This window comes from Lissotriton vulgaris, unplaced genomic scaffold (assembly GCF_964263255.1).
Source record: "Lissotriton vulgaris unplaced genomic scaffold, aLisVul1.2 SCAFFOLD_10699, whole genome shotgun sequence".
In the NCBI taxonomy this organism is placed as follows: domain Eukaryota; kingdom Metazoa; phylum Chordata; class Amphibia; order Caudata; family Salamandridae; genus Lissotriton; species Lissotriton vulgaris.
In genome coordinates, this window is record NW_028244064.1 from 25,401 (window position 1) to 50,800 (window position 25,400).

Below are 25,400 nucleotides of genomic sequence, written 5' to 3' on the forward strand. Positions count from 1 at the left end.
CCACTTCTACCCGGTATTAGACCTTCCCAGGAATGCCCCAAGACCCGTCAACCCACCCGCCAAGAAGCATAACACACCCAAACAGGCCAAAAGCAAAATCTCATACTTGCAATATTTCTGGGCCTTCGGTCCAAACGCGCTGCGTAGCTAGGCCATAAGTCGGGGTTGGCACGACGGATTTCCTGAAAAGCAAATGCAATCAAGATTAGAGTGTCCCAGCAGTGCTCCCAGACCACGAAACTCACCCACAAACACCAGGAAGCCCCCCAAACAGGCCCCCGAAAACGCTACATAGAGCAAAATGTCAGAAATAGCCAAAAAAAAAATCGGCCTGGATTTTGTCCCAACCACTTCTACCCGGTATTAGACCTTCCCAGGAATGCCCCAAGACCCGTCAACCCACCCGCCAAGAAGCATAACACCCCCAAACAGGCCAAAAGCAAAATCTCATACTTGCAATATTTCTGGGCCTTCGGTCCAAACGCGCTGCGTAGCTAGGCCATAAGTCGGGGTTGGCACGACGGATTTCCTGAAAAGCAAATGCAATCAAGATTAGAGTGTCCCAGCAGTGCTCCCAGACCACGAAACTCACCCACAAACACCAGGAAGCCCCCCAAACAGGCCCCCGAAAACGCTACATAGAGCAAAATGTCAGAAATAGCCCCAAAAAAATCGGCCTGGATTTTGTCCCAACCACTTCTACCCGGTATTAGACCTTCCCAGGAATGCCCCAAGACCCGTCAACCCACCCGCCAAGAAGCATAACACCCCCAAACAGGCCAAAAGCAAAATCTCATACTTGCAATATTTCTGGGCCTTCGGTCCAAACGCGCTGCGTAGCTAGGCCATAAGTCGGGGTTGGCACGACGGATTTCCTGAAAAGCAAATGCAATCAAGATTAGAGTGTCCCAGCAGTGCTCCCAGACCACGAAACTCACCCGCAAACAGACGGAACCCCCCCTAAGAGCACCTCAAAGGCAAGCAAGTCATCAAAAACACAAAAAAATTTCCGCCTCGGATTTGGTCCAAACCACTTTTAGTGCTTCCCAGCAATGGCCCCAGACCCGTCAACTCACCTGCAAAGAGGTAGAACAACACCCCCACAAGTGCTGAGTCTTTCTTCATTGGGCGTAAACCAGCCCTCTGCTTTGATGGAAATAGGAGTCTGGAGGAGGAGGATAGAGGAGCATGTTCTTCTGAACTTGTGAACCTGAGGAATGCAGACTGCGGCACCTTCAAATAAATTAGCAAACAAGTGAAGACAGTTCTGCTGATGGGCTTGTTTTTGTGATTATCTGATTAAAGTTTGAATTATATTAACTGTGCACAACAAAGAAAGACAGACACACAGGAATAAAAGTGAATAAGGATGAAAAAGAAAGTTATTGATTCGTTGTCTCATTTTCAGGGCTCGAAGTCGGTATCACGGTCCAGGAATAAGAATAAGGCTTCGTCATCATACTCTGCGAATTCAGGCAGGGTGAGGTCAGTGTCACCTGACAGAGTAGAAATTCCCTCATCTATGTTGCTGGCCACCTCCTCTTCATCAGGCACGCTCTCTCGTACTCTGAAATCTGGTGGTATGAGGTGCTGATTCATCTTGATCATTGTTAACCTCTCCACATTTTTGGGCGAGAGGCGGCTCCGTTTGGGAGTTACAATCCCACCAGCCGCACTGAAAACCCGTTCAGAAGACACGCTTGCGAGTGGGCAAGACAAGTAGTTTAAAGCCAGGTTGGTGAGCTGTGGCCACAATTCTTTTTTCCCATGCCAATACGCCAATGGGTCAGAATTAACATAGACCTCTGTTGAGTCATTCAGATAGTCCTTCACCATCGACTCAAGGTCCTCATCCAAGGTTCCTCCACTTTGCTTAGCTCTTGCTGTGCCTCTGACCTTTTGAGAACCAAACCCACGCAGAGCTAGCCAATCCTCTTCAGCCTCCAATGTTTCTGTTGTCTTTCGTGCAGATGATCCGGTTGCCGGTGTCTTTAACGGCTGAGAGGTCACTTGTGCCACAGCCACAGGTGCAGAAGTGGATTGTTTTGACTGGGGATGGCCTGCTGATGTACTGCCATTTCCTTCAATTTCCAGCCGTTCTGTTTCAAACTTCTTGGCTGACAAGGCTAGCCAACGTTTGTACTTTAGAACATGTTCATCATCAAAAGGAAAGAATGCTTGGCCTTCCAACGCCTTTTTGTAGCGTGGATCCAGAATAGTAGCACAATTGTAATGCTGTTCTGAGTGGATCTTTTTAAGACGTTCATCACCTTGTAGGAGCTCTAATAATTGCTCGGCCAGAAGCAAAGAGTCTTGGTTTTTATCTTTTCTAAACACAGAACACACCTCCTTCAGTTGGTCCTCCAGCATGTACAACAATGGGATAGCTTTTCCCAAATTAGAGTCCTCCTTGCTGACTGCACGCGTGAAGAACTCAAAAGGACGAAGCATGCGTGTCAGGCTTTCAACTATGTTCCATTGCGGCCCACCCATCCTCAGCTCCTCTGCACCCTCTTTAAAGAAATATTGATCGAGTTCCGTATACTGCTCATACAGACGCTCAAGCATGTAGAAGGTTGAGTTCCAACGTGTTACCACCTCCTGGATGAGTGCTTTCACTGGCATTTGATGTTGATATAGCAGGCTCCTCAGCTGCTTCCGGGCCTTAAAAGAATGGCTGAAATGCTTGCACATTTTTCGGCAGGTGTCCAATACACCGTACGCTGCACTGCCTTTATTACCCAAGAATTTTTGGACAACCAGGTTTATACAGTGCGCCAAACACGGCACTCTGAAATAGTAACCGTCCCTCATGGCCTTAACTATATTGGAGCCATTGTCCGTGGAAACATAACCAACCTTGCGTTTTAGTGGGGACAGCCAGTTAAGGACCTTTGTGTTAAAGACATCCAAAATGTTTTCTGCTGTGTGACGTTTCTCCAAACCAAACATGGATAGTGTTGCATGTTTCCGAGCACCTTTAAAAACAATGTTAGTGTCAACACCTGAGTTTAGCTTTGCTTTAGCCCCTGAAAAAGAGACCCAGTGTGCAGTGATGCACATGTAATCAGCGCCTGCGCCACTGGTCCACATGTCTGTTGTCAGATGTATAGTGTGAACAGCACTCTTCTGCAAAGCTGCCCCAATCACCTTCAGAACATCTTCATGTAGTGCTGGAACCGCAACTCGTGCAAAATAGAACCGGCTAGGAACCTTCCATTTAGGGCAGAGCGCTGTCACTAATTCTAGAAAACCAACCCCTTCTACAAAAGAAAAAGGGAGAAGGTCCAGAGCTAGCATTTTAGCCAGCTTAGTGTTATACAGACGGGTCATTGGGTGGTTGCGTTCATATTGCGCTTCTGTAAACAACATCTTTTTAATGTTGCCCTGGACCAAGGATTTACGGGATGATGATGATCTCTTCGACCCAGTTACGCTCGCTGATGAACTTTTCCGCATTGATGTCTCACTCTCTCCCACACTCTTAGTGTGGCTCCCATGGGGTGTGCTGCTGACAGGGGAACTGGGTTTAAGTGAAGTGTTTGAATCGTCTTCTACCTCCTCGTCATCACCAGATGAAAAAACAACGTTTTCATTGCGTGCAATTGCGGCTTCCTTGATCGTGTGTAGGTGCGCAAACCATTGGACATCGTGCGTTCTCCTAAGATGACCTCTCTGGCCTCCGGTACCATAGTTGGAACCCAACTTACCACGACTAACTCGAAGCTTACAAATGCTACAAATGGCTATGTTTTCATTTTTTGGGCAAACACTAAAGAAGTCCCAAACTGGAGACTTGAAATGTCTTCGGGGGGCAGAGGAGGCGGCGATACTGGTGGTGGTGGTCCTGTTGCTAATGCCAGATGAAGTGGAGGATGTGGATTGCCGAACTTCAGTACGTTTTGCACTTTCACCACCATGAATTGAGGTCGAGGACGAGGTGGGTACCTTCTTGCGAGGAAGAAATATGGAAGCGGTAGGTTTTGGTGTACTACTTAACTCCAAATCTAATGATTCCATTTCCATTGCCTCCTCGCCGACATCATCATCACGCTCAGCAGCTTCTCGGGATAGGGTCAAAATGTCTCTTTGCTGCATGCCCGGTGGGGCTGCAGTGACCTTTGTGATGACTGGCTCGTCGTCATCGTGAGAGGCTTCATCACCAGCAGTATCTGTCACTTCTTGTTGAGCCTCATCACACTCCATAGGTTTGAGTTTTTGGACGACCTTCCTTTTACGCTTAGGTACCGGTGTCAGATCATGGTGTGCCTCACTGTCAGACCGCAGTTGTGGTTCCCAAGACAGATCACTTGCATCAGAAGGAGGTGGGCTTGAAGAAGATGTAGACACCCCCCTTGATCTTTTCCTTGCTAGGGATGTGGAAGACAATGAATGATCATCAGGAGGAGTGGCTTCCAATGATACCTCGGCTTCATTGTCGATTTCCAAATGTGCCCCTACTTCGGGAGGAACAACTATTGTGGGCACTTGTGAACCTCCATGCACCTTTGCTTGCGCATCTCCTTTTGCTGCCTCTCCTTCCACATGTACTTGGGCGTGTACTTGCACATGGTGTTGTTGTTGCGGCTGTGGTTGTTCAACACTTGTCAGATGAGTTACAACAACCTGTGTTGATTCAGGGACATTGCTGCTACTTTCTTGCGATGAGCCAACATCACTGGTCGATGGTGATTGGAGAAGTACACTGACTGCCTCTGAAGCACTCAAGGGCTTTGACTTAAGTTGGCGTGGTGGTGGAGGCACTGAACCCAATGGAGCAGGGGTGCTGCTCCCAGCTTGGTCCCCAGCAGATCCTGCTGCTGCAGGCGTACTTTTTTTTTTGCTCCCAAAAAAAGTGGCGGGTGGCACACCAGCCTCCTTGGTAACTTGCTTCTTCTGCTCCTTACTAGCAACTTTCTTGCTAGAGGAGCTACGGAGAACTTTCTTTGGGGGCGGGGCCATCTTCTTCAGAGCAGGTCAGACAGCAGGCCGCAGTTGCACGAATTGTAGAGTTGTCTGAGGCCAGACGTGACGTCGCGTGACGTTATGCTGCACACACACACCGCTGCAGGACTTCTTCCAGGCACTGGTGGTTCTCTTGAGTCTTGTGCACCTAAAAAAAATGGAAGACAGAGGAACATCAGTTCAGTTATAGAGCACCAAAAAATCGAAAAACACTGCAAAATCAGCACAATCCCAATCCATCCATGCCCTCCATAATGTTTAAATTCAAGACAACCCACAGAAAGACTAGGCCCATGCAAGACTCACTACCCCTGGGCATAAATAAAGGTTGAAAAGTAGGCAAAATGGTTGGAGGCCTAACAACAAAGCCTGCATTTAAAATGGCCACTTGCCTGCCAGCACATGGCCAGTGCCTGTAGCTGCACTCAAAATGGCCACCAGCCACATGGCATGTCCCTCCCCATGAACACCCCCAAAAATCGAAAAACACTGCAAAATCAGCACAATCCCATTCCATCCATGGCCTCCATGATGTTTAAATTCAAGACAGCCCACAGAAAGACTAGGCCCATGCTAGACTCAAATACCCCTGGTGAAAAGGCCACAAGTACAGGCCCAAAAATCGAAAAACACTGCAAAATCAGCACAATCCCAATCAATCCATGGCCTCCATGATGTTTAAATTCAAGACAACCCACAGAAATACTAGGCCCATGCAAGACTCACTACCCCTGGGCATAAATAAAGGTTGAAAAGTAGGCAAAATGGTTGGAGGCCTAACAACAAAGCCTGCATTCAAAATGGCCACTTGCCTGCCAGCACATGGCCAGTGCCTGTAGCTGCACTCAAAATGGCCACCAGCCACATGGCATGTCCCTCCCCATGAACACCCCCAAAAATCGAAAAACACTGCAAAATCAGCACAATCCCATTCAATCCATGGCCTCCATGATGTTTAAATTCAAGACAACCCACAGAAATACTAGGCCCATGCAAGACTCACTACCCCTGGGCATAAATAAAGGTTGAAAAGTAGGCAAAATGGTTGGAGGCCTAACAACAAAGCCTGCATTCAAAATGGCCACTTGCCTGCCAGCACATGGCCAGTGCCTGTAGCTGCACTCAAAATGGCCACCAGCCACATGGCATGTCCCTCCCCATGAACACCCCCAAAAATCGAAAAACACTGCAAAATCAGCACAATCCCATTCCATCCATGGCCTCCATGATGTTTAAATTCAAGACAGCCCACAGAAAGACTAGGCCCATGCTAGACTCAAATACCCCTGGTGAAAAGGCCACAAGTACAGGCCCAAAAATCGAAAAACACTGCAAAATCAGCACAATCCCATTCCATCCATGGCCTCCATGATGTTTAAATTCAAGACAGCCCACAGAAAGACTAGGCCCATGCTAGACTCAAATACCCCTGGTGAAAAGGCCACAAGTACAGGCCCAAAAATCGAAAAACACTGCAAAATCAGCACAATCCCATTCCATCCATGGCCTCCATGATGTTTAAATTCAAGACAGCCCACAGAAAGACTAGGCCCATGCTAGACTCAAATACCCCTGGTGAAAAGGCCACAAGTACAGGCCCAAAAATCGAAAAACACTGCAAAATCAGCACAATCCCATTCAATCCATGGCCTCCATGATGTTTAAATTCAAGACAACCCACAGAAATACTAGGCCCATGCAAGACTCACTACCCCTGGGCATAAATAAAGGTTGAAAAGTAGGCAAAATGGTTGGAGGCCTAACAACAAAGCCTGCATTCAAAATGGCCACTTGCCTGCCAGCACATGGCCAGTGCCTGTAGCTGCACTCAAAATGGCCACCAGCCACATGGCATGTCCCTCCCCATGAACACCCCCAAAAATCGAAAAACACTGCAAAATCAGCACAATCCCATTCAATCCATGGCCTCCATGATGTTTAAATTCAAGACAACCCACAGAAAGACTAGGCCCATGCAAGACTCACTACCCCTGGGCATAAATAAAGGTTGAAAAGTAGGCAAAATGGTTGGAGGCCTAACAACAAAGCCTGCATTCAAAATGGCCACTTGCCTGCCAGCACATGGCCAGTGCCTGTAGCTGCACTCAAAATGGCCACCAGCCACATGGCATGTCCCTCCCCATGAACACCCCCAAAAATCGAAAAACACTGCAAAATCAGCACAATCCCATTCCATCCATGGCCTCCATGATGTTTAAATTCAAGACAGCCCACAGAAAGACTAGGCCCATGCTAGACTCAAATACCCCTGGTGAAAAGGCCACAAGTACAGGCCCAAAAAACGAAAATCACTGAAAAATCTGCACAATCCCATTCCATCCATGGCCTCCATGATGTTTAAATTCAAGACAACCCACAGAAATACTAGGCCCATGCAAGACTCACTACCCCTGGGCATAAATAAAGGTTGAAAAGTAGGCAAAATGGTTGGAGGCCTAACAACAAAGCCTGCATTCAAAATGGCCACTTGCCTGCCAGCACATGGCCAGTGCCTGTAGCTGCACTCAAAATGGCCACCAGCCACATGGCATGTCCCTCCCCATGAACACCCCCAAAAATCGAAAAACACTGCAAAATCAGCACAATCCCATTCCATCCATGGCCTCCATGATGTTTAAATTCAAGACAGCCCACAGAAAGACTAGGCCCATGCTAGACTCAAATACCCCTGGTGAAAAGGCCACAAGTACAGGCCCAAAAAACGAAAATCACTGAAAAATCTGCACAATCCCATTCCATCCATGCCCTCCATGATGTTTAAATTCAAGACAGCCCACAGAAAGACTAGGCCCATGCACCACTCACTACCCCTGGTCAAGGCCCCAACAACAGGTCAAAAATCGAAAAACACAAAATTTTACAACAAAAAAAAATCGAAAAACACAGAAAAATCAGCACAATCCCAATTCATCTATCGCCTCCATGATGTTTAAGTTCAAGACAACCCACAGAAAGAATCAGTCCACCCACCACTGAGTACCCCTGGGCAAAAGGCCCCAAAACAGCCCAAAAATCGAAAATCCCAAAATTTTAGTTGCAGCAACTGTAATGCCCCAAACAAACTTACTTGTAAAATTTCTAATCCAACAGTGATCCAAAGAAAGTCAAAAAGGCCTCAAATCCAAAGATCCAGCAGCATCCACAAAAAGTAATCCTTCCAGGTCCACATCCAAATGAAAAGTGACCAGGAGATGGACAAAGCACTGGGAGGAGCCTGCTGAACAGGAACAGGAAGTTGAAGACTATGGGGCACTTCCTTCCTCCCACCCCCCTGCCCCCCTCCCCAAAATGGACTCCTCGCTAAAAAAGTGCAGGCAAATGTCAAACTAAGGAGTTATTCACATAAAAATCATCATTTCTAGAAGGTTTATGCTGCTTGCTGGTGGATTTCTTGTGCAGAATTGCAAATTTATATTTTCGCTCGCCGCATCTCAAATCTCACAATTGCGAAGTACCGCGAGACGTGATCTCGCCGTACTCGCGTTGACAAACTATCGCTGGCAAGCCGCGATGACGTAATCGCGCTCGCCAATTCCCGCGGGATCACACAGCAAGATCCAAAATGGTGCAGCACTCGCAAACTATCGAAAAAAACAACTCGGCAAACGATGATAAACGCCGCGCGCCGCAAAAATTGTATCACCAACGCCGCGCGCCGCCAAAAAAATCCGCTGCGTGCGAATTTGCGGATTTTGCGGGAAATCCGCAAATCTCGCGGATTGCGGATTTCCCGAAAATCCGCAAAATCCGCGAGCGTAACGGATTTTCCGCCCATGCTTAGTCTATAGCTACTAGATTCCTGAGGGTCGAGATTGTTTTTTATCAAAAGAGGAAGTATTGATGCCACCTTCCATGCAGAGGGAATATTTCCCATACTAATAACTTTATTTAAGATTTTTGTTTACTGATCTCTAAAAATCCTGGGTACAAAGTGTAAATGTAAATCCGTATTTGTAAAGCGCAAACTACTCACCCTTATGGGTCTCAAGGCACTGGGGGTCGTTGTGGAAATTAAGTGAGCATTGCCCAGAGTCACGTTGTGCTGAGCTAAGCTGCCACCAGAGCTGGGGATCGAACCGTGAGCCCTGTGCTCCAAAGTCAGATGCCCTGGCCGCCACACCACACCTCTCCTGTGTACGACTCTTGGGGGGCAGGGATCAAGTGGGGATCCGATTGGCTTGATTTTATCAGTTTCAGAACTTCTTCTTTGTTCAAAGGTGTAAACACATTCAATATTGTATATAATCGTGGTGAGTTAATTATTTGAGGTTTAGATTCTTCTTGGTGATTAGAGCAAAGGAATCAAAGACCACTGCTACTTTTTTTTGAAAAACGTTTGCAAGAGTATCACAGAAGGTACTGGTTTCTGTGATACGAGTTTTTGTGGCCATCTTTGATAGTTTTTTTTACTGTACTGAAGAGTTCTTTGGCTCAGTTTTCTGCATGGTAAATTTTATCAGTGAAGTACTTTGTTTTTAGGTCTCGCCTATGCAGCGCGCATGACTTGCATAGGAAAAAGACCTTTTGACATCGATTCAGTTTTGCTGGCAAAAACTTGCACGCATCGCATTGCTTTGAATGGCAACGCGTGCACGTTTGGCGATTCCCTTGCGGGAGCGAGCTTTGAAACCATCTGTTTGTAATTAACAGATGGTTCCTGCTCGCTTTCCAGCAAGGGAAACAGGCGCAGGCCCCCTCCTCCCTCCCCTCCCCCTGCTGCCTTCTCTTCTCCTTGTCATTTTTTTTACTTTTAGCGCAAAGCGCGCACACTTTTTTCAGATTTGCTTGGACTGCAGCAATTCATTGCAATGAACCAAACGAAAAATTCAAGAATAATGATTTTGCAATTTCACCTGTTTTTCAAGCGCTTAACAAGGTGGCTCCGTCCATCTATTGTGTACTTCAAACAGCAATCGTAGTTGCTTTCATATCTCTGGAGTTATGCTGATCAGGTTACTGAGTTGTTGGGTGTGGGGCGCCCTATTGTGTGTAGGTGGGCTGGGCCGCCGTCTCTTACAGCTTTCAGACTGGAGAGAGCGGCGCGAGGCTCGTATTTTGCTCTACTGCACTGGCACTGCTGCACTTTCTGTTGCAAAGTGCGTTTAATGACACACTTAACTCTGGACAGCATTCTTACACAATGAAATCTTTGAAAGGAAATCTCCTGGAAATGTTTTCCAGGTGAAAGTCCGATGCGTGTGGAGGAGGTGACAGGCGTGAAGTGCCCGGGTCGCATCTGTTAATAAACACTCCTTGGTTCTGTGGGAGAAATCCGAGCTTTTACCTGGCTGTAGGACTTTCAAAATGACGGTCAGATTTCTAGACCAGGTAGGAATGTGTGTGTGTTTTTACGTTTGCCATCCAAAGTAAACTTACTACCGGACAGAGGTCAACCACACTGCCTGCCTTGTGGTTTTGAATAGCTGACTTTTTTTTTAAACTTTTCCTTTAGGCAAGCTGCTGAGAATAATAATGTGTGAATTCTTCTGAGTCTCCCAGCGTGGTGCAAACAGTAAACTTTGAGAAGCACTTGTCTGGTTTATAAAAGCTGATCTCTGAACATTATGTTGTTGGCAGACTGTGCAGGAGTAGCAAAGTGTACTCGTAAGTGGTCACAGGTTCGTAAAGTTAGGGCACCACATTGTGTTTGATGGTTAGATTGAATTGAATTGAAGTTGCATTAATATAGTGTGTACCACCCCTGACGAGTGGTGGAAGTGATTTACAGCGAGTAACACACTATCTGATAGCCTAAACTTAGTCAATCCATTGGTTATTTCGATTAGTCTCGTGCTCTCAAAGAAACCACAACATGCATTTTCTCTAGTTTCTTTGTAGAACATTAATGCATTGGGTGTGATCATTAGAGTGGGTTATGTGAGAAGCGAATGGTTGATGAAATGAACAGATAATATTAGGTTGCAGGGGTGTAGTTTTCATGAAGGAGAGATTAAGAAAGGCATGTTATTTAGAGTATGCTATATCCACAAGAGGCATGTAGAAGAGAGGCTTTCAAAATAAATGAGTGAGGGAAAAATTGAAGTTTTAGACGCGGTCCATTTTGTATGCAGGGTTTCAGGAATTTAGCACGTGGACATTTTTTGAGATAGCATGCAATCGGTGGATGTAAACCTGTAGAAAGAAACTTTTTTTAAATGTACTCTAAAGGAATTCAGATTTTGACAGGCTTTTTAGAGACACTTTAACTTTCAAAGAGACAACAGATACTCGCCTCACCGCAAAAAACAACCCCAGTGCTTGTTGAGACCCCTTCACGAACAACCATCAAGCAGGCAAAATTTAAACAGATCCCAGTACCTATAATTTCCACTTTACAACACCTTTAAAAAAGCTTTCGTGCACATCACCCCCTGTGGATGTGATATAAATGCATGCAGACCCACAAAGGTCACCTGTGTGTACATACTGCAACAGTATATTCAATTCTAGGAAGTTTTGTTCCAGTTTATTCATGCAAACTATTTAACACTATACATAAACTACACATTTAAATACTTGCTATGTAAATACTTCGTAGACGATACTGAACATTCTGAGGACTGCAACTAATACATTTTGAAAAAGGTGGAGTTTGAAGGAAGTTATGAGGTGAATTAAGGAAATTGTACAAGCTGAACTGTGAAATTGCTTTCTACTGTATATGCTTTGTGATATACTGATATTTGGCATTTGAAAGCAGAATACATCTAATTTCTTGCTGGAAGAGCAGATGTGCTTAGCAAGCTTTTTATTATCTAGTTGCGGAGCCAGTACAAGCAAATGAATGCATAATGTCTGGGAGGACCTAGTAATTAATAAATCAACTGCAATGGTAAATCGAGGGAGAGGGCTTCAATAAATATTTTGTATTCTTTCATACAAAAATGATCATATGTTCCTTGGATCTTGCAAAGGACTTAGGGGCATATTACCAAGGGCCTTATCGCCGCTTTGACGGGAATTTTTCCCACTAAAGCGGCGATAATTTTATCGCCCTATTACCTAGCTGTCGCTAACACCAGTTAGCGACAGCTAGTAGGAGATAGCGATCATCTGGGGGCCCACTTTGCATGTCAGCGATATTTATCGCTAATGACATGCAAAGTGGGCGTGCCAAGATGTTAGCAACTGTAAACAGTCGCTAACATCGCTATCTCCTATTATCTACAAAGGTGTACTTTTGGAAATATTCACGCTAAGCACGAGTATCTCCAAAAGCTAATGCCTGCCCAGAGCAGTTCTTAGCCATGTTATCCAATGGTAGGTGGATAACATGGCTAAGAGCATTACCTTGGTAATGCATGAATATCGCTGACTTTTCAGCGATATTCATGCATATCGGCGGATTTTTATCGCTTTTGAGATAAACCTTGATAATAGCAAGGTTTTTCTGCGATAGAAATCAGCGGAGCTCGGCTATAAAATTATTCCTGCTAACCCTGCTTAGCGATAAATATCGCTATTTCTAGGTAATATGCCCCTTAGCTTAATATGTTTTTGCGATGCCTTGAATCGTGAAAGGGTGGACTTGACCTGGCAGCTTGGGCTGGATTGTTCCTATTGAAGCAGGGTCAAGAATGATTTGCTACAGATGAGTCCAACCTGAGGTGGCATGGTGTTCAAAATAACGATGGTTTGGGATGTGGCCCGACTAATTACCAGTGGCTGAGATTAATTCAAGCATTCCATCCATCACTGTCTTGTATATTTATTGGATCTAGGAAGAACAAGAAGAAGAGTATAAATTGAGACATGAAACGGATCTATTGATGGCAAGTGCCAAAACTATTATCAGGTGCACTGAGTGATGATTTGTGCTCTCTGTTGGCAAAGTGATCCCCGATGTCAACACAGTGGACATCTTCAGGCTGAATTCTAGAGCTACAGGTTAAAGTCCTCTGTTTCCTCAAGACATTAATTCTAGTTGAAAATATTTATTGTGTCAGTTATTTAAAACCACAGTAATACAATTTCTTATAAAAAGCTGAGAACAACAATAAAAAGTTGTTTTTGTAGATCCTAAAATTGTTTAAAAAAAATTGTCTAGCAATTGTTAACACTCAAGTATGTATAAATAAGCATTGGCATAGCCAATAGGTCTTGCCTTTGGGACCTTATAAGTATTTAGCCAAGCAACAGTTGATATTCTTGCACGAAAGGATATTGTGCTCGATAACTAAACACTTATCAGGTCCCAAAGGCTATGCCAATGCTTGTTTCTCTTTGTATGAGACTTTTATATTCAGCAATAGTCCTTTTGTAAACATCTATGTCATGAGGATCATACCGGGATCCCCATACTCACTCTTGTTACCTACATAATTGTTTCTGAGTTCTCAGGCACTCAGAAAACCAGAGTTGGACGTGGTACTGCAACTACTCTTTTCCACTTTTTCAGGTGCTAGAATGTCCATTGCCTTTATTACCCATGTTGTATACTTCTGTGTATCTGTTTCGACATCTTGGTTAGGATCTTTACTGATTATGGGTAATGTGGTTTGTAGGGCCTGCTCGAGATCAGCGGTGCTAATTCTACCCCGTGCTCTAATTTTGTGGGTCCTTGAAGGTGTCACCACAGCTGCTTTTTTTGGCTGTGGTAGATTGATTGGAAAAAACACTGCTTTACGGTCTTACCATACCAACTGAAGAATGTTTGATAATTCCAGATGCAAATTATTCGTAAAATTTACATCTAGTTTATGTCCCACTGAGTGAGCCGGCCCTCGACTCTCTGGTGCAGCCCTAGGGTCTTCATGATTTCTTACAGTTGCATAGTGTCACAGTCTTTCAGATTGTCAAGTTGAAATCACCCAGCACTAGGAAATCTGAGACAGTGACACTTTGCTCTATAAGAGTCAATCAAACAATCAGGGGTTGGTAAAGCGTGCTACTCACCCGTGAGGGTCTCAAGGTGCTGGGGGAGGGTAAGGTAGGTGTTAGACCTGTCAGCCCTAGGGTGGTCCTTCCCTATTTTTTTCGCCCTTGCCTCATTTTTCCCACCTACTTTTTGTTGGCCTTAGGACTCTGGGCACCCTCCCATTGCTAATCAATGCCAGGGTGCAGGTGCTCTCTTCCCCTAACATGGCTGACACTGACCCCTGCTACTGCAGCGTGGTCTTTTTAGGCGCACTCTAGTAGCCAGGAGCTGGCTGGAACCCTTAAACACTGTTGCAATACCAGCCTGCCAGCCTGCCCATAGCTAGAATGAGGGAAGCTCCTGGAACCTTCCAGAACAGGGGAGGTGACACCAACTGCCACTGCCAACTGCCAACTGACGCTATATAAGGAAAGGGAGGGAAACTTTCTAGTCAGTTGGGGCATCACTGGTCTGGGGGACCCACGCAGGAGACTTAGGCGGGAGGGCCTAGTCAGGGACTTATGCCACTGGGAGTGACAAGATTTAGGTGCTGCCTCTTAAGCTGAGTGAGGTATCCTAGACTAGCCCCCTGATCTGGCCCAGCGGTAGGGAAACCCAGGGACCATCTTCAGTGACCTGAGGTAATTTGTAAGCCTCCAACTCAACCCTCCCCCTCTTAAGAAACCACCACACAAGGGCGCAGGACCATCCAAGCGCCGAAAAGACTACTTGCCTTTAACCAGAGACTGCTGAGGGATCGACCAGGTACTGGACTGTGCTGCCCTGCGCACCCCCTGCCTCCATCTGGGCCTATCTAGCCCTGCCTGTCTCCCCCTGACTGGCTTGCTCTGCTTCCCATCCTACCTGCAGAACTTGCTGCGTGACTGAAAGGTGCTGTACTTTGACCCATTTACCAGCGCTGTGTCAGCATCTGCTTGCCTGTCAGAAACCACAAAAATGGTCTTCCTTGCCTGTCTGCAGCGAGCGCTGTGAAGCGCTTCCCCAGCGCTGGATTGCCTCAAGTCAGCGCTGATTGACACTGCCCTATAGCGCTGTCTAATTCCCTTGGCGCTAGACCCCTCAGAAGAGCGCCGTATCGCCCCCCCCCTCAAGCGCTCCCCTGACTCGGCGACCGCGCTGTACCTTGGCTCCTGAGACGCCTGAGGAGACCTCTGCAACCTCGCGGCTGCGGCGCCGCTCTTTCATCACCCTCGAGGCGCTTCCAGCCTGTCAGCGCGGCTGCCCGCCCTCGCGCTGTGTCTTGTGCCGGCATTGGCTCCCCCTCGGCGGCCCCCGTAAGCCAGGAGAGGGCCGCCGCATCGAGTGAACTAGGCCACGGTAGGCCCGAAGGCGAGCTGTCCCTCCTCACGTGACGGGGAGCGCAGCAGCGTCACCGGCCACGCCCCCGCCAGAGCTGCGCAGTCATTGGCTGCTACCGCCGAGCCCTTCTGTCAAGGCCCGGCGCCCTGGGAAAGCTGTGATTCGTCGCGGAGGGGGCCGCAGTGCCAGAGAGCCCCCTTCCGATCTGCCCCCAAGCACTGATGCTGCCTCGCCCCCGGCGCCTGGTGCTCCAGAGTTGCACCGGGCCGGGCCGAATGAGGCCCGAGAGGGCTGGAGCCCCTCCCTTTGCCCCTGAGACCACACAAGGGCCCCGGAGGGCCGAAGAAATCAGGTAACCCCCGGGGAGGAGGGCGGAAGGCCAGGCAAGGCCCCAAATTCGCCCCTTCCCTGGGGAGAACTGAGACTGGGCCCGTTGGCCCCACTAGCGACTAGGAGGCCCAGGTTAGACTAAAAGGTTGCTCAATTGGCTATGCATGCCTGAAGCCAGGCTCATACTAAAGTACCGGTGCAAGTCTGATCACCTGTTTTAAAACCTGCTGATAAAGTGGTATAATATTTCCCTGTACTGAATTTCTTGCAGGGGTGGGCCTCTATGAATCCTGATGGGGATATGTTATGATACTAATTAATTTACTCCATTAATATTTCGACGATCTGAGTTCTGATACTGAACTGTGGGTAATAGCACAGTGAAAATGTTCATAATTGCTCCTGAAGCTGGTTAATATTTTGAGATGCAATGCTTGAATGAAATGCTTTAATGAAATGCTTTAATGCAATGCTTGAATGAAATGCTTTAATGCAGTGCTTATGAATTGATTGCCTTAATCTGAAGCCTATATAAAAGACCTTGATTTTCAATAAGAAGTACTGGTGTGGACTCAATTATTGCGCCCACTTATTGTCTCAGTGGATGAGTGTGTTATGTAGCTGCTTTACACGCAAGCCCCTGGCTGCCTTCCTGCTCGAGCCAAGCTACCCCCCGGGGAACTGGTGGTCCCAGTTCTTACACTAGGGCTGCTCCGGTCAGTCGAAAAGCCAGGACTTGAGAGCTCGTCTGAAGGTGGGCAGGGTTGGCGAGCATCTTATTACTACTGGGAGAGTGTTCCATGCTGTGGCTGTGGTGTAGGGGAAGGCTCTTCTTCCAGCTCTGCTTCGTTGGGTGCGTGGGACCTCTGTTATGGCGAGGTCGGCTGAACTGAGGTTCCTCTTGGGTGCGTGGAAGCTCATTCGGTCGTTGAGGTATTTGGGTCCGATGTTGTTAAGGGATTTGTAGGCGCGGGTGAGTAGCTTGTAGGTGACCCTCTTCTCAACGGGGAGCCAGTGGAGTTCTCGCAGGTGTGGAGTCATGTGCTCTTGGCGTGGTATCCCTAGGATGAGCCTGGCGGCCGCGTTTTGGATGGTTTAGAGTTTGTGTAGTAGGGGTTTGTTGATTCCAGAGTAGAGGGTGTTGCCGTGGTCAAGCTTGCTGGTGATGAGTGCATGGGTGACGGTCTTTCTGCTGTCTGGGGGCATCCACTTGAGGTCTTACGTAGGATCCGGGGGTAGTTGAAACTGGCGGAGGAGATAGCGTTGATTTGGCGGTTCATGGAAAGGGAGGAGTCAAGGATTATGCCGATGTTCCGAGCGTGGTCCATCGGGGTGGGTGGGGTCCGAGGGCGGGAGGCCACCAGGAGTCACTCCAGGCGGAGGGGCGGGGTCCGAAGATGAGAACCTCGGCCTTTTCAGAGTTGAGTTTGAGAGTGCTTATGTTTGAAAGAAATGCTTCCCTTGGTCCTGGAGGGCAATACAGTAATATTCCATTCAGAGAGTAGTTTTTGGTTAACTCGATTTGGAATGAACCGTTTTCGCAATTTGAGTCATTAGTGCCTGGTGTGTGTTTTAATGCCATTAAGTCCCTGGTGACAATACCTATCCCACCTCCTCTTTTCAGCTTTCAATCAACCTGCCCCATTTTGTATCCTGAGGGAATTGCTTTGATTAGATCCGGTCCTGAAGTTTCGTCCGCCCATGTTTCTGTAATGAATATTATATCTATTTTGTGGGTATCAGCAAACAGCGCGAATTCCAGTTCATACTTGACTAGAGACCTCATGTTTATTAAAGAACATTTAAAGGCCTTGACTTTCTGCAGACCTTCATCTGTCTTGCAGTCCCTTCTTTTTTTATTGCTGATTGTTAATTTTGTGAGGGGCAGCTTACAATTGGGGCATGTGATAGTGTTTGGGTCAGAGTCAGGTTTTAGTATGGAGCAACCTCGGTTCTCACCTGCTGATCCCAGTGCTCGAAGTTCTCCACTAGAGTACGGTAATGAGTGCCTCCTTCCTGAGGTAAATTGGGCAGGGGTTCTGGCCCTCGGTGCGATCCGGGGGCGGATGGGCACAGGACGGCTTGCCTTTGGCTGCTCACATGTAGCCCCCTCTCCCAACAACTAGAGCGCTAACTGAGATTGGGGACCCGTTCTTACATACAGGTACCGCCACCGCCACGTACAAATGAGCAAATTTGCAAGTTCCAGCAAATTAAGAACAGGTAAAAAAAGGGTAATTTAAAAGTAAGCAGCTTTTACATGGTCAATCTAAAAGTAATTACAAACGCAGTTGAAAGCAGGATTTTACAGTCCTACTGGCCCTCAGAAAAACTCGGCTTCACAGAGCTGAACCGAGACAGCGCTGCACAGATGCGACAGGCTGCTCATATGTTGCCCCCCTCCCAACAACTTGAGCGCTAACTGATATAGGCAGACCCGCTCTTACACAGTGGGTACCACAATGTACAAATGAGCAAATGTGCAAACTCCAGCAAATTAAGAACCGGTAAAAAACAGTAATTTAAAAGTGATCAGCTTTTAAATGGTCAATCTAAAAATAATTAAAAATGCAGTTTAAAGTAGGATTTAACATTCTTACTGGCTTCTAGAAAAACTTGGCTTCCCAGAGCTAAACCGAGACATCGCTGCCTGGACGCGACTAGCTAATTCTATGGCAGGACAGGAGGCTCAGATTATGCTTTCTCGATTTTTTTACTACAAACAGCAGCCAATAGGAACAGAGTAAAGAAACGAAAAACTACAAATCCCATGAGCACTTAGGCAACCATAGAGAGCATATCCCTATATAAAGAATCATAGAGGGCAAGACTTCCTCTTTCTTTGCAGCCAGTTAAGTCATTTTTTCCTTCATTATATTTGACTATTGTACTTCTTATATTGCTTGCTTTGTGCTTGCCTTGTGCGCGCTCCTTGCGCTTGACTGCTTGCAGCGTTTTCTAATTTGGCCGCCTTCGGCGTCTGCCTTGCTGCTGCTGCGCTCGTTGCGCTGTGTTTATTTCGACTTCTCGTTTCGCCGTAGGTGCTGTGAGAGCGCGGGTTCGCCTCTCGTTGTGCTTGGGCGCTTTGTGGCCGCGTCGCCTGTGGAGTGGGACTGGGGACTCGAGCAGTCGTGCGCTACAGTCGCGCGTCGCTCTATTTCCGTATTGCAGGCGGGCGTCTGCGCATGCGCGACAGCCCTTTGTTTACTTTTCCGTGTCCCTCACGGATTTTCTGACATGCTAGAGGCGGCGTTCTTATCAGTCTGTGCCCACTGCCTGCCAGAGTGCTCCCCAATTGACACCCTTTCTTATTCAGAGTTGGGGTTGGATAATAGATAGAGGCTTTGCCTAGAGTGGCTTTATGCAAGCCTGTCCCTCCACTTTATATCAATTCTAGTGGGGAGCGTGTAGCTCTCCATAGTTGGCTTGCTGAGGGGTTGTCACTCCCCCTGACTGGGTCACTTCTGTGTCCTATTCCTTTTTTCGGGAAACATCACTTACAACGCATTCATTACAACGCACTACCATTACAACGCAACCATTACAACGCAAACCATTACAACGCATTGCGCTGGGGGGCGTTCTAGGATAGGGAATATATTTAATTTACTATCCAACACCTTCCCTACTATCCACAGGGACTGGAGTTGGAATAGTAAATTAAATAATTCACTATCCAGCGCTTAAAAGCACTATGCGTTGTAATGGTATGTGATGTAAAAACCGCGTTGTAACAGCAGGCGTTGTAATAGCCTGCGTTGTAACGTCACCAATCCCTTTTTTCCTGTGTGGGCCTTTGTCTGTCTCTCCTTTCAGCCTCAGTATATTTATCATGGCTGGTTATGAGGAGGAAGACGCTTACTATTACGACGAGGAGCCTGAGGACTCCTTTGAATACAATTTGGTCGATGCACTTGACCAAGGGGTGCAACATTCTGTAAATTCCGCGCTGGTCCGTGCCATTGGGCCGTTGAAGCGTCATCTGACGGACTATGCGCAGCAACAAGGTTAGATTCCTTCTTCTGCGTCTGCCAAGCTCTCTTCTAAATCCCCACGGAATCCACACAAATCGGACTTTGTGAAATTGGCCAAATCTTTGTCAAGCTCCAGTGGTTCTAAGAAGGCTATGCCCTCTACCCCGGATACTGAAGATACCTCTTCCTCGTCCTCCTCTTCTGGTCCCTCTGCCCCTCCTGCTAAGAAGTCGAGGAAGGAGCATTTTGTTGACGCATCCGCGCATCCCCCGGTGTTTACCTTTGAGCCTACTGACATTGTCCATCCGAATTCGAAGTCCTGGCTCCCGGCTCCTGAGGTATCAGAGTACGTCCAAGCCCATATTCGGGAATCTTTTGACCAGGAGGTGCGTTCTCGTCTTCGATCCGAGTGTCCTCGCCCGGATTTGGCAGACAAACTCTCAGAAACTCCTGAGGTAGATCCCACAATAATTACCTACCTTAGAAAGTTCACGAAAGACCCCAAGAAGGGCATTGATAGATCCTGGCGTCTGTGCCAGGATAAATTGTTAGATCTCCTTGGTCCACTCACTAAAATTCTGGATTTAGGTTACCAGGCTCAGGGGTCTACTTCTGGCATCGACCCGGACGAGCTGATTGGTTGGGCCCAACGGGCTATTTGCCAGTTGGGAAATGCGAATTGTGCTCTTTCGACGGAGCGTCGCCGTTCCATTCTTCTTAAAATGGACCCACGTTTAATGGAACTAGCTTCTTCAGAGTCAGGGCCCCTTGCCCAGGGCCTTATGTTTGGTCAACCATTCCTCAAGGAGCTGACGAAGTTCGTCTCTACATTCAGTCGCCTGGATAAGGCGCAATCTTCGCTACGCAGGGCGTTCCGCCCAGTTTTTGGCAGGGACATTCGTTCGGCCGTGGTTCAGGCCAGCAACGTGGCAGTCAGTCCCAGTAGGGTGGAGGTCAGCAGTCTTCCTATTCCGGTTCCAAAACCAATTTCTACCCCTCCCGCAAAGGCCGTGGGCAGGCCTCCTAAGGCGGTTATGGCGGACAACAGGGAGGACGTCAAGATTTCGCAAACACAAGTGAGCCTAATTCCTTACGATTCGGTTGTCCTGGGGGGCAGAGTGCAGTATTTCCTCCCCAATAGGCGTACAATCTCCAGCGATGCTTGGGTGTTACAGACAGTTCAAGGTTACCACATAGAGTTTTACCATCCTCCCCATCAACCTCTCGCCCCTTCTCCCCTTGTTTTTTCCCAACGAGACCAGGCCGTCATCTCCACGGAAATCGAGTCCCTTCTGAGAAAGGGAGCCATTGTGCGGGCTTCTCTGCATCCTCAGGGGTTCGTCAGCAATGTGTTCCTGGTGGAGAAGAAGGGGGGAGGTTCTCGCCTGGTGCTCAACCTCAAGGAGTTCAACAACGGAGTGGTCTATCGCCACTTCAAGATGGAGGGCATCCATCTTCTCAGGGATCTCCTTCACAAGGGCGACTGGATGGTTCGCCTAGATTTGAAGGACGCTTACTTGTCCATCCCCATCTTTCCGCCTCATCGCCGTTTCCTTCAATTCCAATGGTTAGGGACGTGGTTCGAGTACACAGTTCTCCCGTTCGGTCTCTCGTCCACTCCGTGGTGCTTCACGAAGCTCCTGAGACCAGTCATGGAATCGCTGAGGGCACGCGGGGTGCGTCTGATCGTGTATTTAGACGGCATTTTGTTGATGGCTCAGTGTCCTATCCAACTGCAGACCCATTTGGCATGGACGGTCGAACTGTTGCAGTCTCTAGGGTTTCTAGTGAATCCTCAAAAATCTCTTTTACATCCCTCTCAGTCGATCGAGTTCCTGGGTTTCCTAGTCCACTCGGTCTCTTGTCAACTGCTCTTGCCCTCCCAGAAAGTCAGGTCTATCAAGAGGGAGTTGACGTTACTGTTGTCCAAACAGAGTGTATCCTTACGATCGATCGCTCGGATTGTCGGACTGTTGGCTTCATCCATTCAAGCGATCTTTCCGGGTCCCTTGCATTATCGGGCCCTGCAACGTCTCAAGATCAGGCACTTGCAGAAGGGTCTTCGCTATTCCGATCTTGTTCCTCTGTCACCAGACGCAAAGTCAGAGATGATGTGGTGGCTCAACCACATGGAGGCTTGGAACGGGAAAGCCCTGTTCGGCTCGACTCCGGATGTGGTGCTGGAATCTGATGCGAGTCTTTGGGGCTGGGGAGCCCGGTGCGGGTCTGTGACAGCGGGCGGCCGTTGGTCACAAGATGAACTGAGTCTTCACATCAATTGTCTGGAGCTCCTGGCGGGATCGTTTGCGATCCGCAGTCTTGCTCCTCAGGCCACCAGCTGTTGCATACTGCTCCGCATGGACAACATCTCTGCGGTGAGGTATGTGAACAAACTAGGAGGGACGAGGTCGAAGCTCTTGGCCGAAATTGCGAAGGACTTCTGGCACTTCTGCCTTCAGAGGAAGATCACTCTTATTGCAGAGTATCTCCCGGGTCGCCAGAATCAGGTGGCCGATTGGAACTCTCGCCATCTGCTGGATTTCAGCGATTGGCGGCTTCATCTCTGTGTGTTTCGGAACCTGTCTCGCCTCTGGGGTCGGCCTTGGATCGATCTTTTCGCCTCTCGCCTCAATGCCCAGTTGCCCAGGGTTTACAGCTGGTGTCCGGATCCGGAGGCTCTGGCCACGGATGCCTTTCTCCAGACTTGGCCCCCTCATCTTTGCTATGCGTTTCCCCCATTCGCGATGATTCCGCGAGTCTTGGCACGAACAAAGCACTTCCAGTCGGAGGTCATTCTGATAGCTCCTCTTTGGAGGGCTCAGGCATGGTTTCCGGATCTTCTGGAGATGAGTTGCTCGACGCCATTCCTGCTTCCACAGAAGTGGAACTTATTGTTGGATCCTCTGCTCCACCCACATCCTCTGGTTCTGTCAGGTCAGCTCCGGCTGGTTGCGTGGCGCATTTCGGGGAACGCTGGAAACTTCCTGGCTTATCTGGAGATGCTACACGATTTATCGGTGAGGCTTGGGCCCCCAACACGCACAAGCGTTATGCTTCAGCTTGGCGACGATGATGTGGTTGGTGTTCTGAACGGAACTTGGATCCCGCTTCAGCGGATGTTACTTTAGTAGTTAATTTTCTTGCCTCCATAGCGTCTTCAGGTTCTGCCTATAGGACAGGCAATTCCTTTCGCTCCGCTGTTTCTGCGGGCCACGATTTTGTTGACGGGAAGCCTATTGGGGAGCATCCCTTGATTTCTAAATTACTTCGTGGCATTCGGCTGGTTAAACCGCCTTGTCCAAAGTATGTGGCTCTTTGGGATGTCTCCATTGTCTTACGTTTTCTGGAGGCTTGGCCTCCCAACTCTTCCTTGTCTCGTAAACAACTTTCAGCGAAGTTGACGATGCTGCTTTGTTTGGAGTCTTGTAAACGCATTTCAGATGTATGAGCGTTGGACCTCGCGGGGCGTTCGTTTACTCCGGACGGGGTCACTTTTACAGTTTCCCGGTGCACCAAAGGTAACATGTCTTCTGTGACATATCCAGCTTTTCCTCAGAATCCACAGTTATGTGTGGTCCAATGCATAAAGGATTATGAGGTAAGTACTGCTCCTTTTCGACAAGATTAGTCTGGTCAGTTGCTGATTGCTTTGCAGAAGCCTTTTAAGCCTGTGGCGCCGGCTACCCTGGCCCGTTGGGTACGTTGGCTTATGTCTGAGGCTGGAACTGATATCTCCATTTTCTGAGCTCATTTTGGGTTTGCCATGGCCTCTAAGGCTTTTACTGTTGGTGTGAGTTTGACGGACATTATGAAGGCCGAGGATTGGTCTTCCGATTCTGTGTTTAAAACGTATTATTTCAAACCCATTCTGGATATTGCTTCTGTTGTGGTGGATCAGCTTTGAACAAGCATAATCTGAGCCTCCTGTCCTGCCATAGAATTAAAAATTTGCAAACATTCGTGACAAGAATTTTCAATTCTATTAAGGACACAGAGGCGAGGATTATCCCACCCAAATGTACTTTACTCCATGTATCATGTATTTTCTCATTGCTATGGCATTGTGACATGTTTTTCTTGCACTATTTCCCTACCCTTTGTATTTTACCTTATGGTACTGGGATGGTGTATTACGGCTCTGATTTTCTTTTAGGTTCTGACCAGAAGTGAGATCCTTCAGTTTTCTCCTGCCTTGGTTCCGGCCTTTCAGATTCTGGACCTGTGGAGTTCTGCCTGCTCCAGTATCCTGCTCCTTGATTTTTCCTGGGATGTCGCCTGATGATCGTTCTCCTGTTGCCTTCGGATGTTTCCTCCATGCTGTTCTTCGGTTCCACGTGAATTGACTTTTCCTTGACTTATTTATTTTACGGGACAAAGAAAGAGGAAGTCTTGCCCTCTATGGTTCTTTATATAGGGATATGCACTCTATGGTTGCCTAAGTGCTCATGGGATTTGTAGTTTTTCGTTTCTTTACTGTGTTCCTATTGGCTGCTGTTTGTAGTAAAGAAATCGAGAAAGCATAATCCTCGCCTCCGTGTTCTTAATAGAATTGAAAATTCTTGTCACGAATGTTTGCAAATTTTTAATTATATGTTGCCCCCCAACAACTTGAGCGTTAACTGAGATGGTGGACTCGCTCTTACATACGGGTACCCCCTCATACAAATGAGCAAATGTGCAAGTACCAGCAAATTAAGAACAGGTTAAAACAGTTTTACATGGTCAATATAAAAGTAATTACAAACGCAGTTTAAAGCAGGATTTTACAGTCTTACTGGCTCTCAGAAAACTCGGCTTCTCATTGCTAAAATGAGACAGTACTGCGTGTACGCGACAGGCTGCTCATATGTAGTCCCCCCTCCCAAAAACTAGAACGCTAACTGAGATGGCGAGCCTACCCTTACATATGGGAACCACTACCACCATGTACAAATGAGCAAATGTGCACTTTCCAATAAATTAAGAACAGGTAAAAAACGGTTGTTTAAAAGTGAGCAGCTTTTACATGGTCAATCTAAAAGTAATTACAAACGCTGGCTCTTAGAAAAACTCTGCTTCCCAGAGCTGAACCGAGACGGTAGCGGTAGAGGATATTGATAACCAGGCTTACCATTTTCCAACATTCAGAGGAGGAAACCTTTGAGCATTGTAGGCTAAGTAGTGCAGTGATATTATATTCAATTGAAAATGCAGAAATCACATCTTGAAAGCAGTACAACCAGCAGCAGTTCCGTCTCGACTCATGTGCAGGTGTTATGCTCATTGCATCTTTTAGCCTCTAGCAGCTCCCAGGGCATGATTGCTGTTGCTGGTGGGGTGTCTTAAAGTGCACTTTCACGTTTTTTTCTGTACGTTTGTAGATGCCATGCTTCAAAACATCAACAAGTACATGTACCTCCCGAGGAGTGCTGAGAAAATCCAAATCACAAAATGTAACTTTTATCGGGCAGCCAAATTTCCCCATGTCCTAGGGTGTGTAGATGGAACACATGTTCCTTTTTGCCCTCCAGCCCATATAGAACACCTGTTTTGGAATAGGAAAAATACACAGTCCCTCAATATACAAGTTGTCTGTGATGCAAATAATGGAATCACAGAAATAGTGGCAAAATACCCAGGGAGCACCCACGACTCATTCAATTCAATTTTTTTTAATTTTGATATGGAACTCCAACTGAGGTCCACAAAAGTACACGAATAGATAAAAAAGAGATACCTTATGTACAATACAAAATTATTCCATATTCAAACATCAAATATTACAATATACAAAAATAGCATTAAAAATTATCTAATAAATATCCAGAAAAGTTTTTAAAAATGGATAAATCCTGGGGCACACCCTTTCATTTGGGGGGAAGAAGACAAATGAGTGGGCCCCCTGGCCGGAATGAATATTATATTTGATGAATACAGGTCTTAAAAACATATAC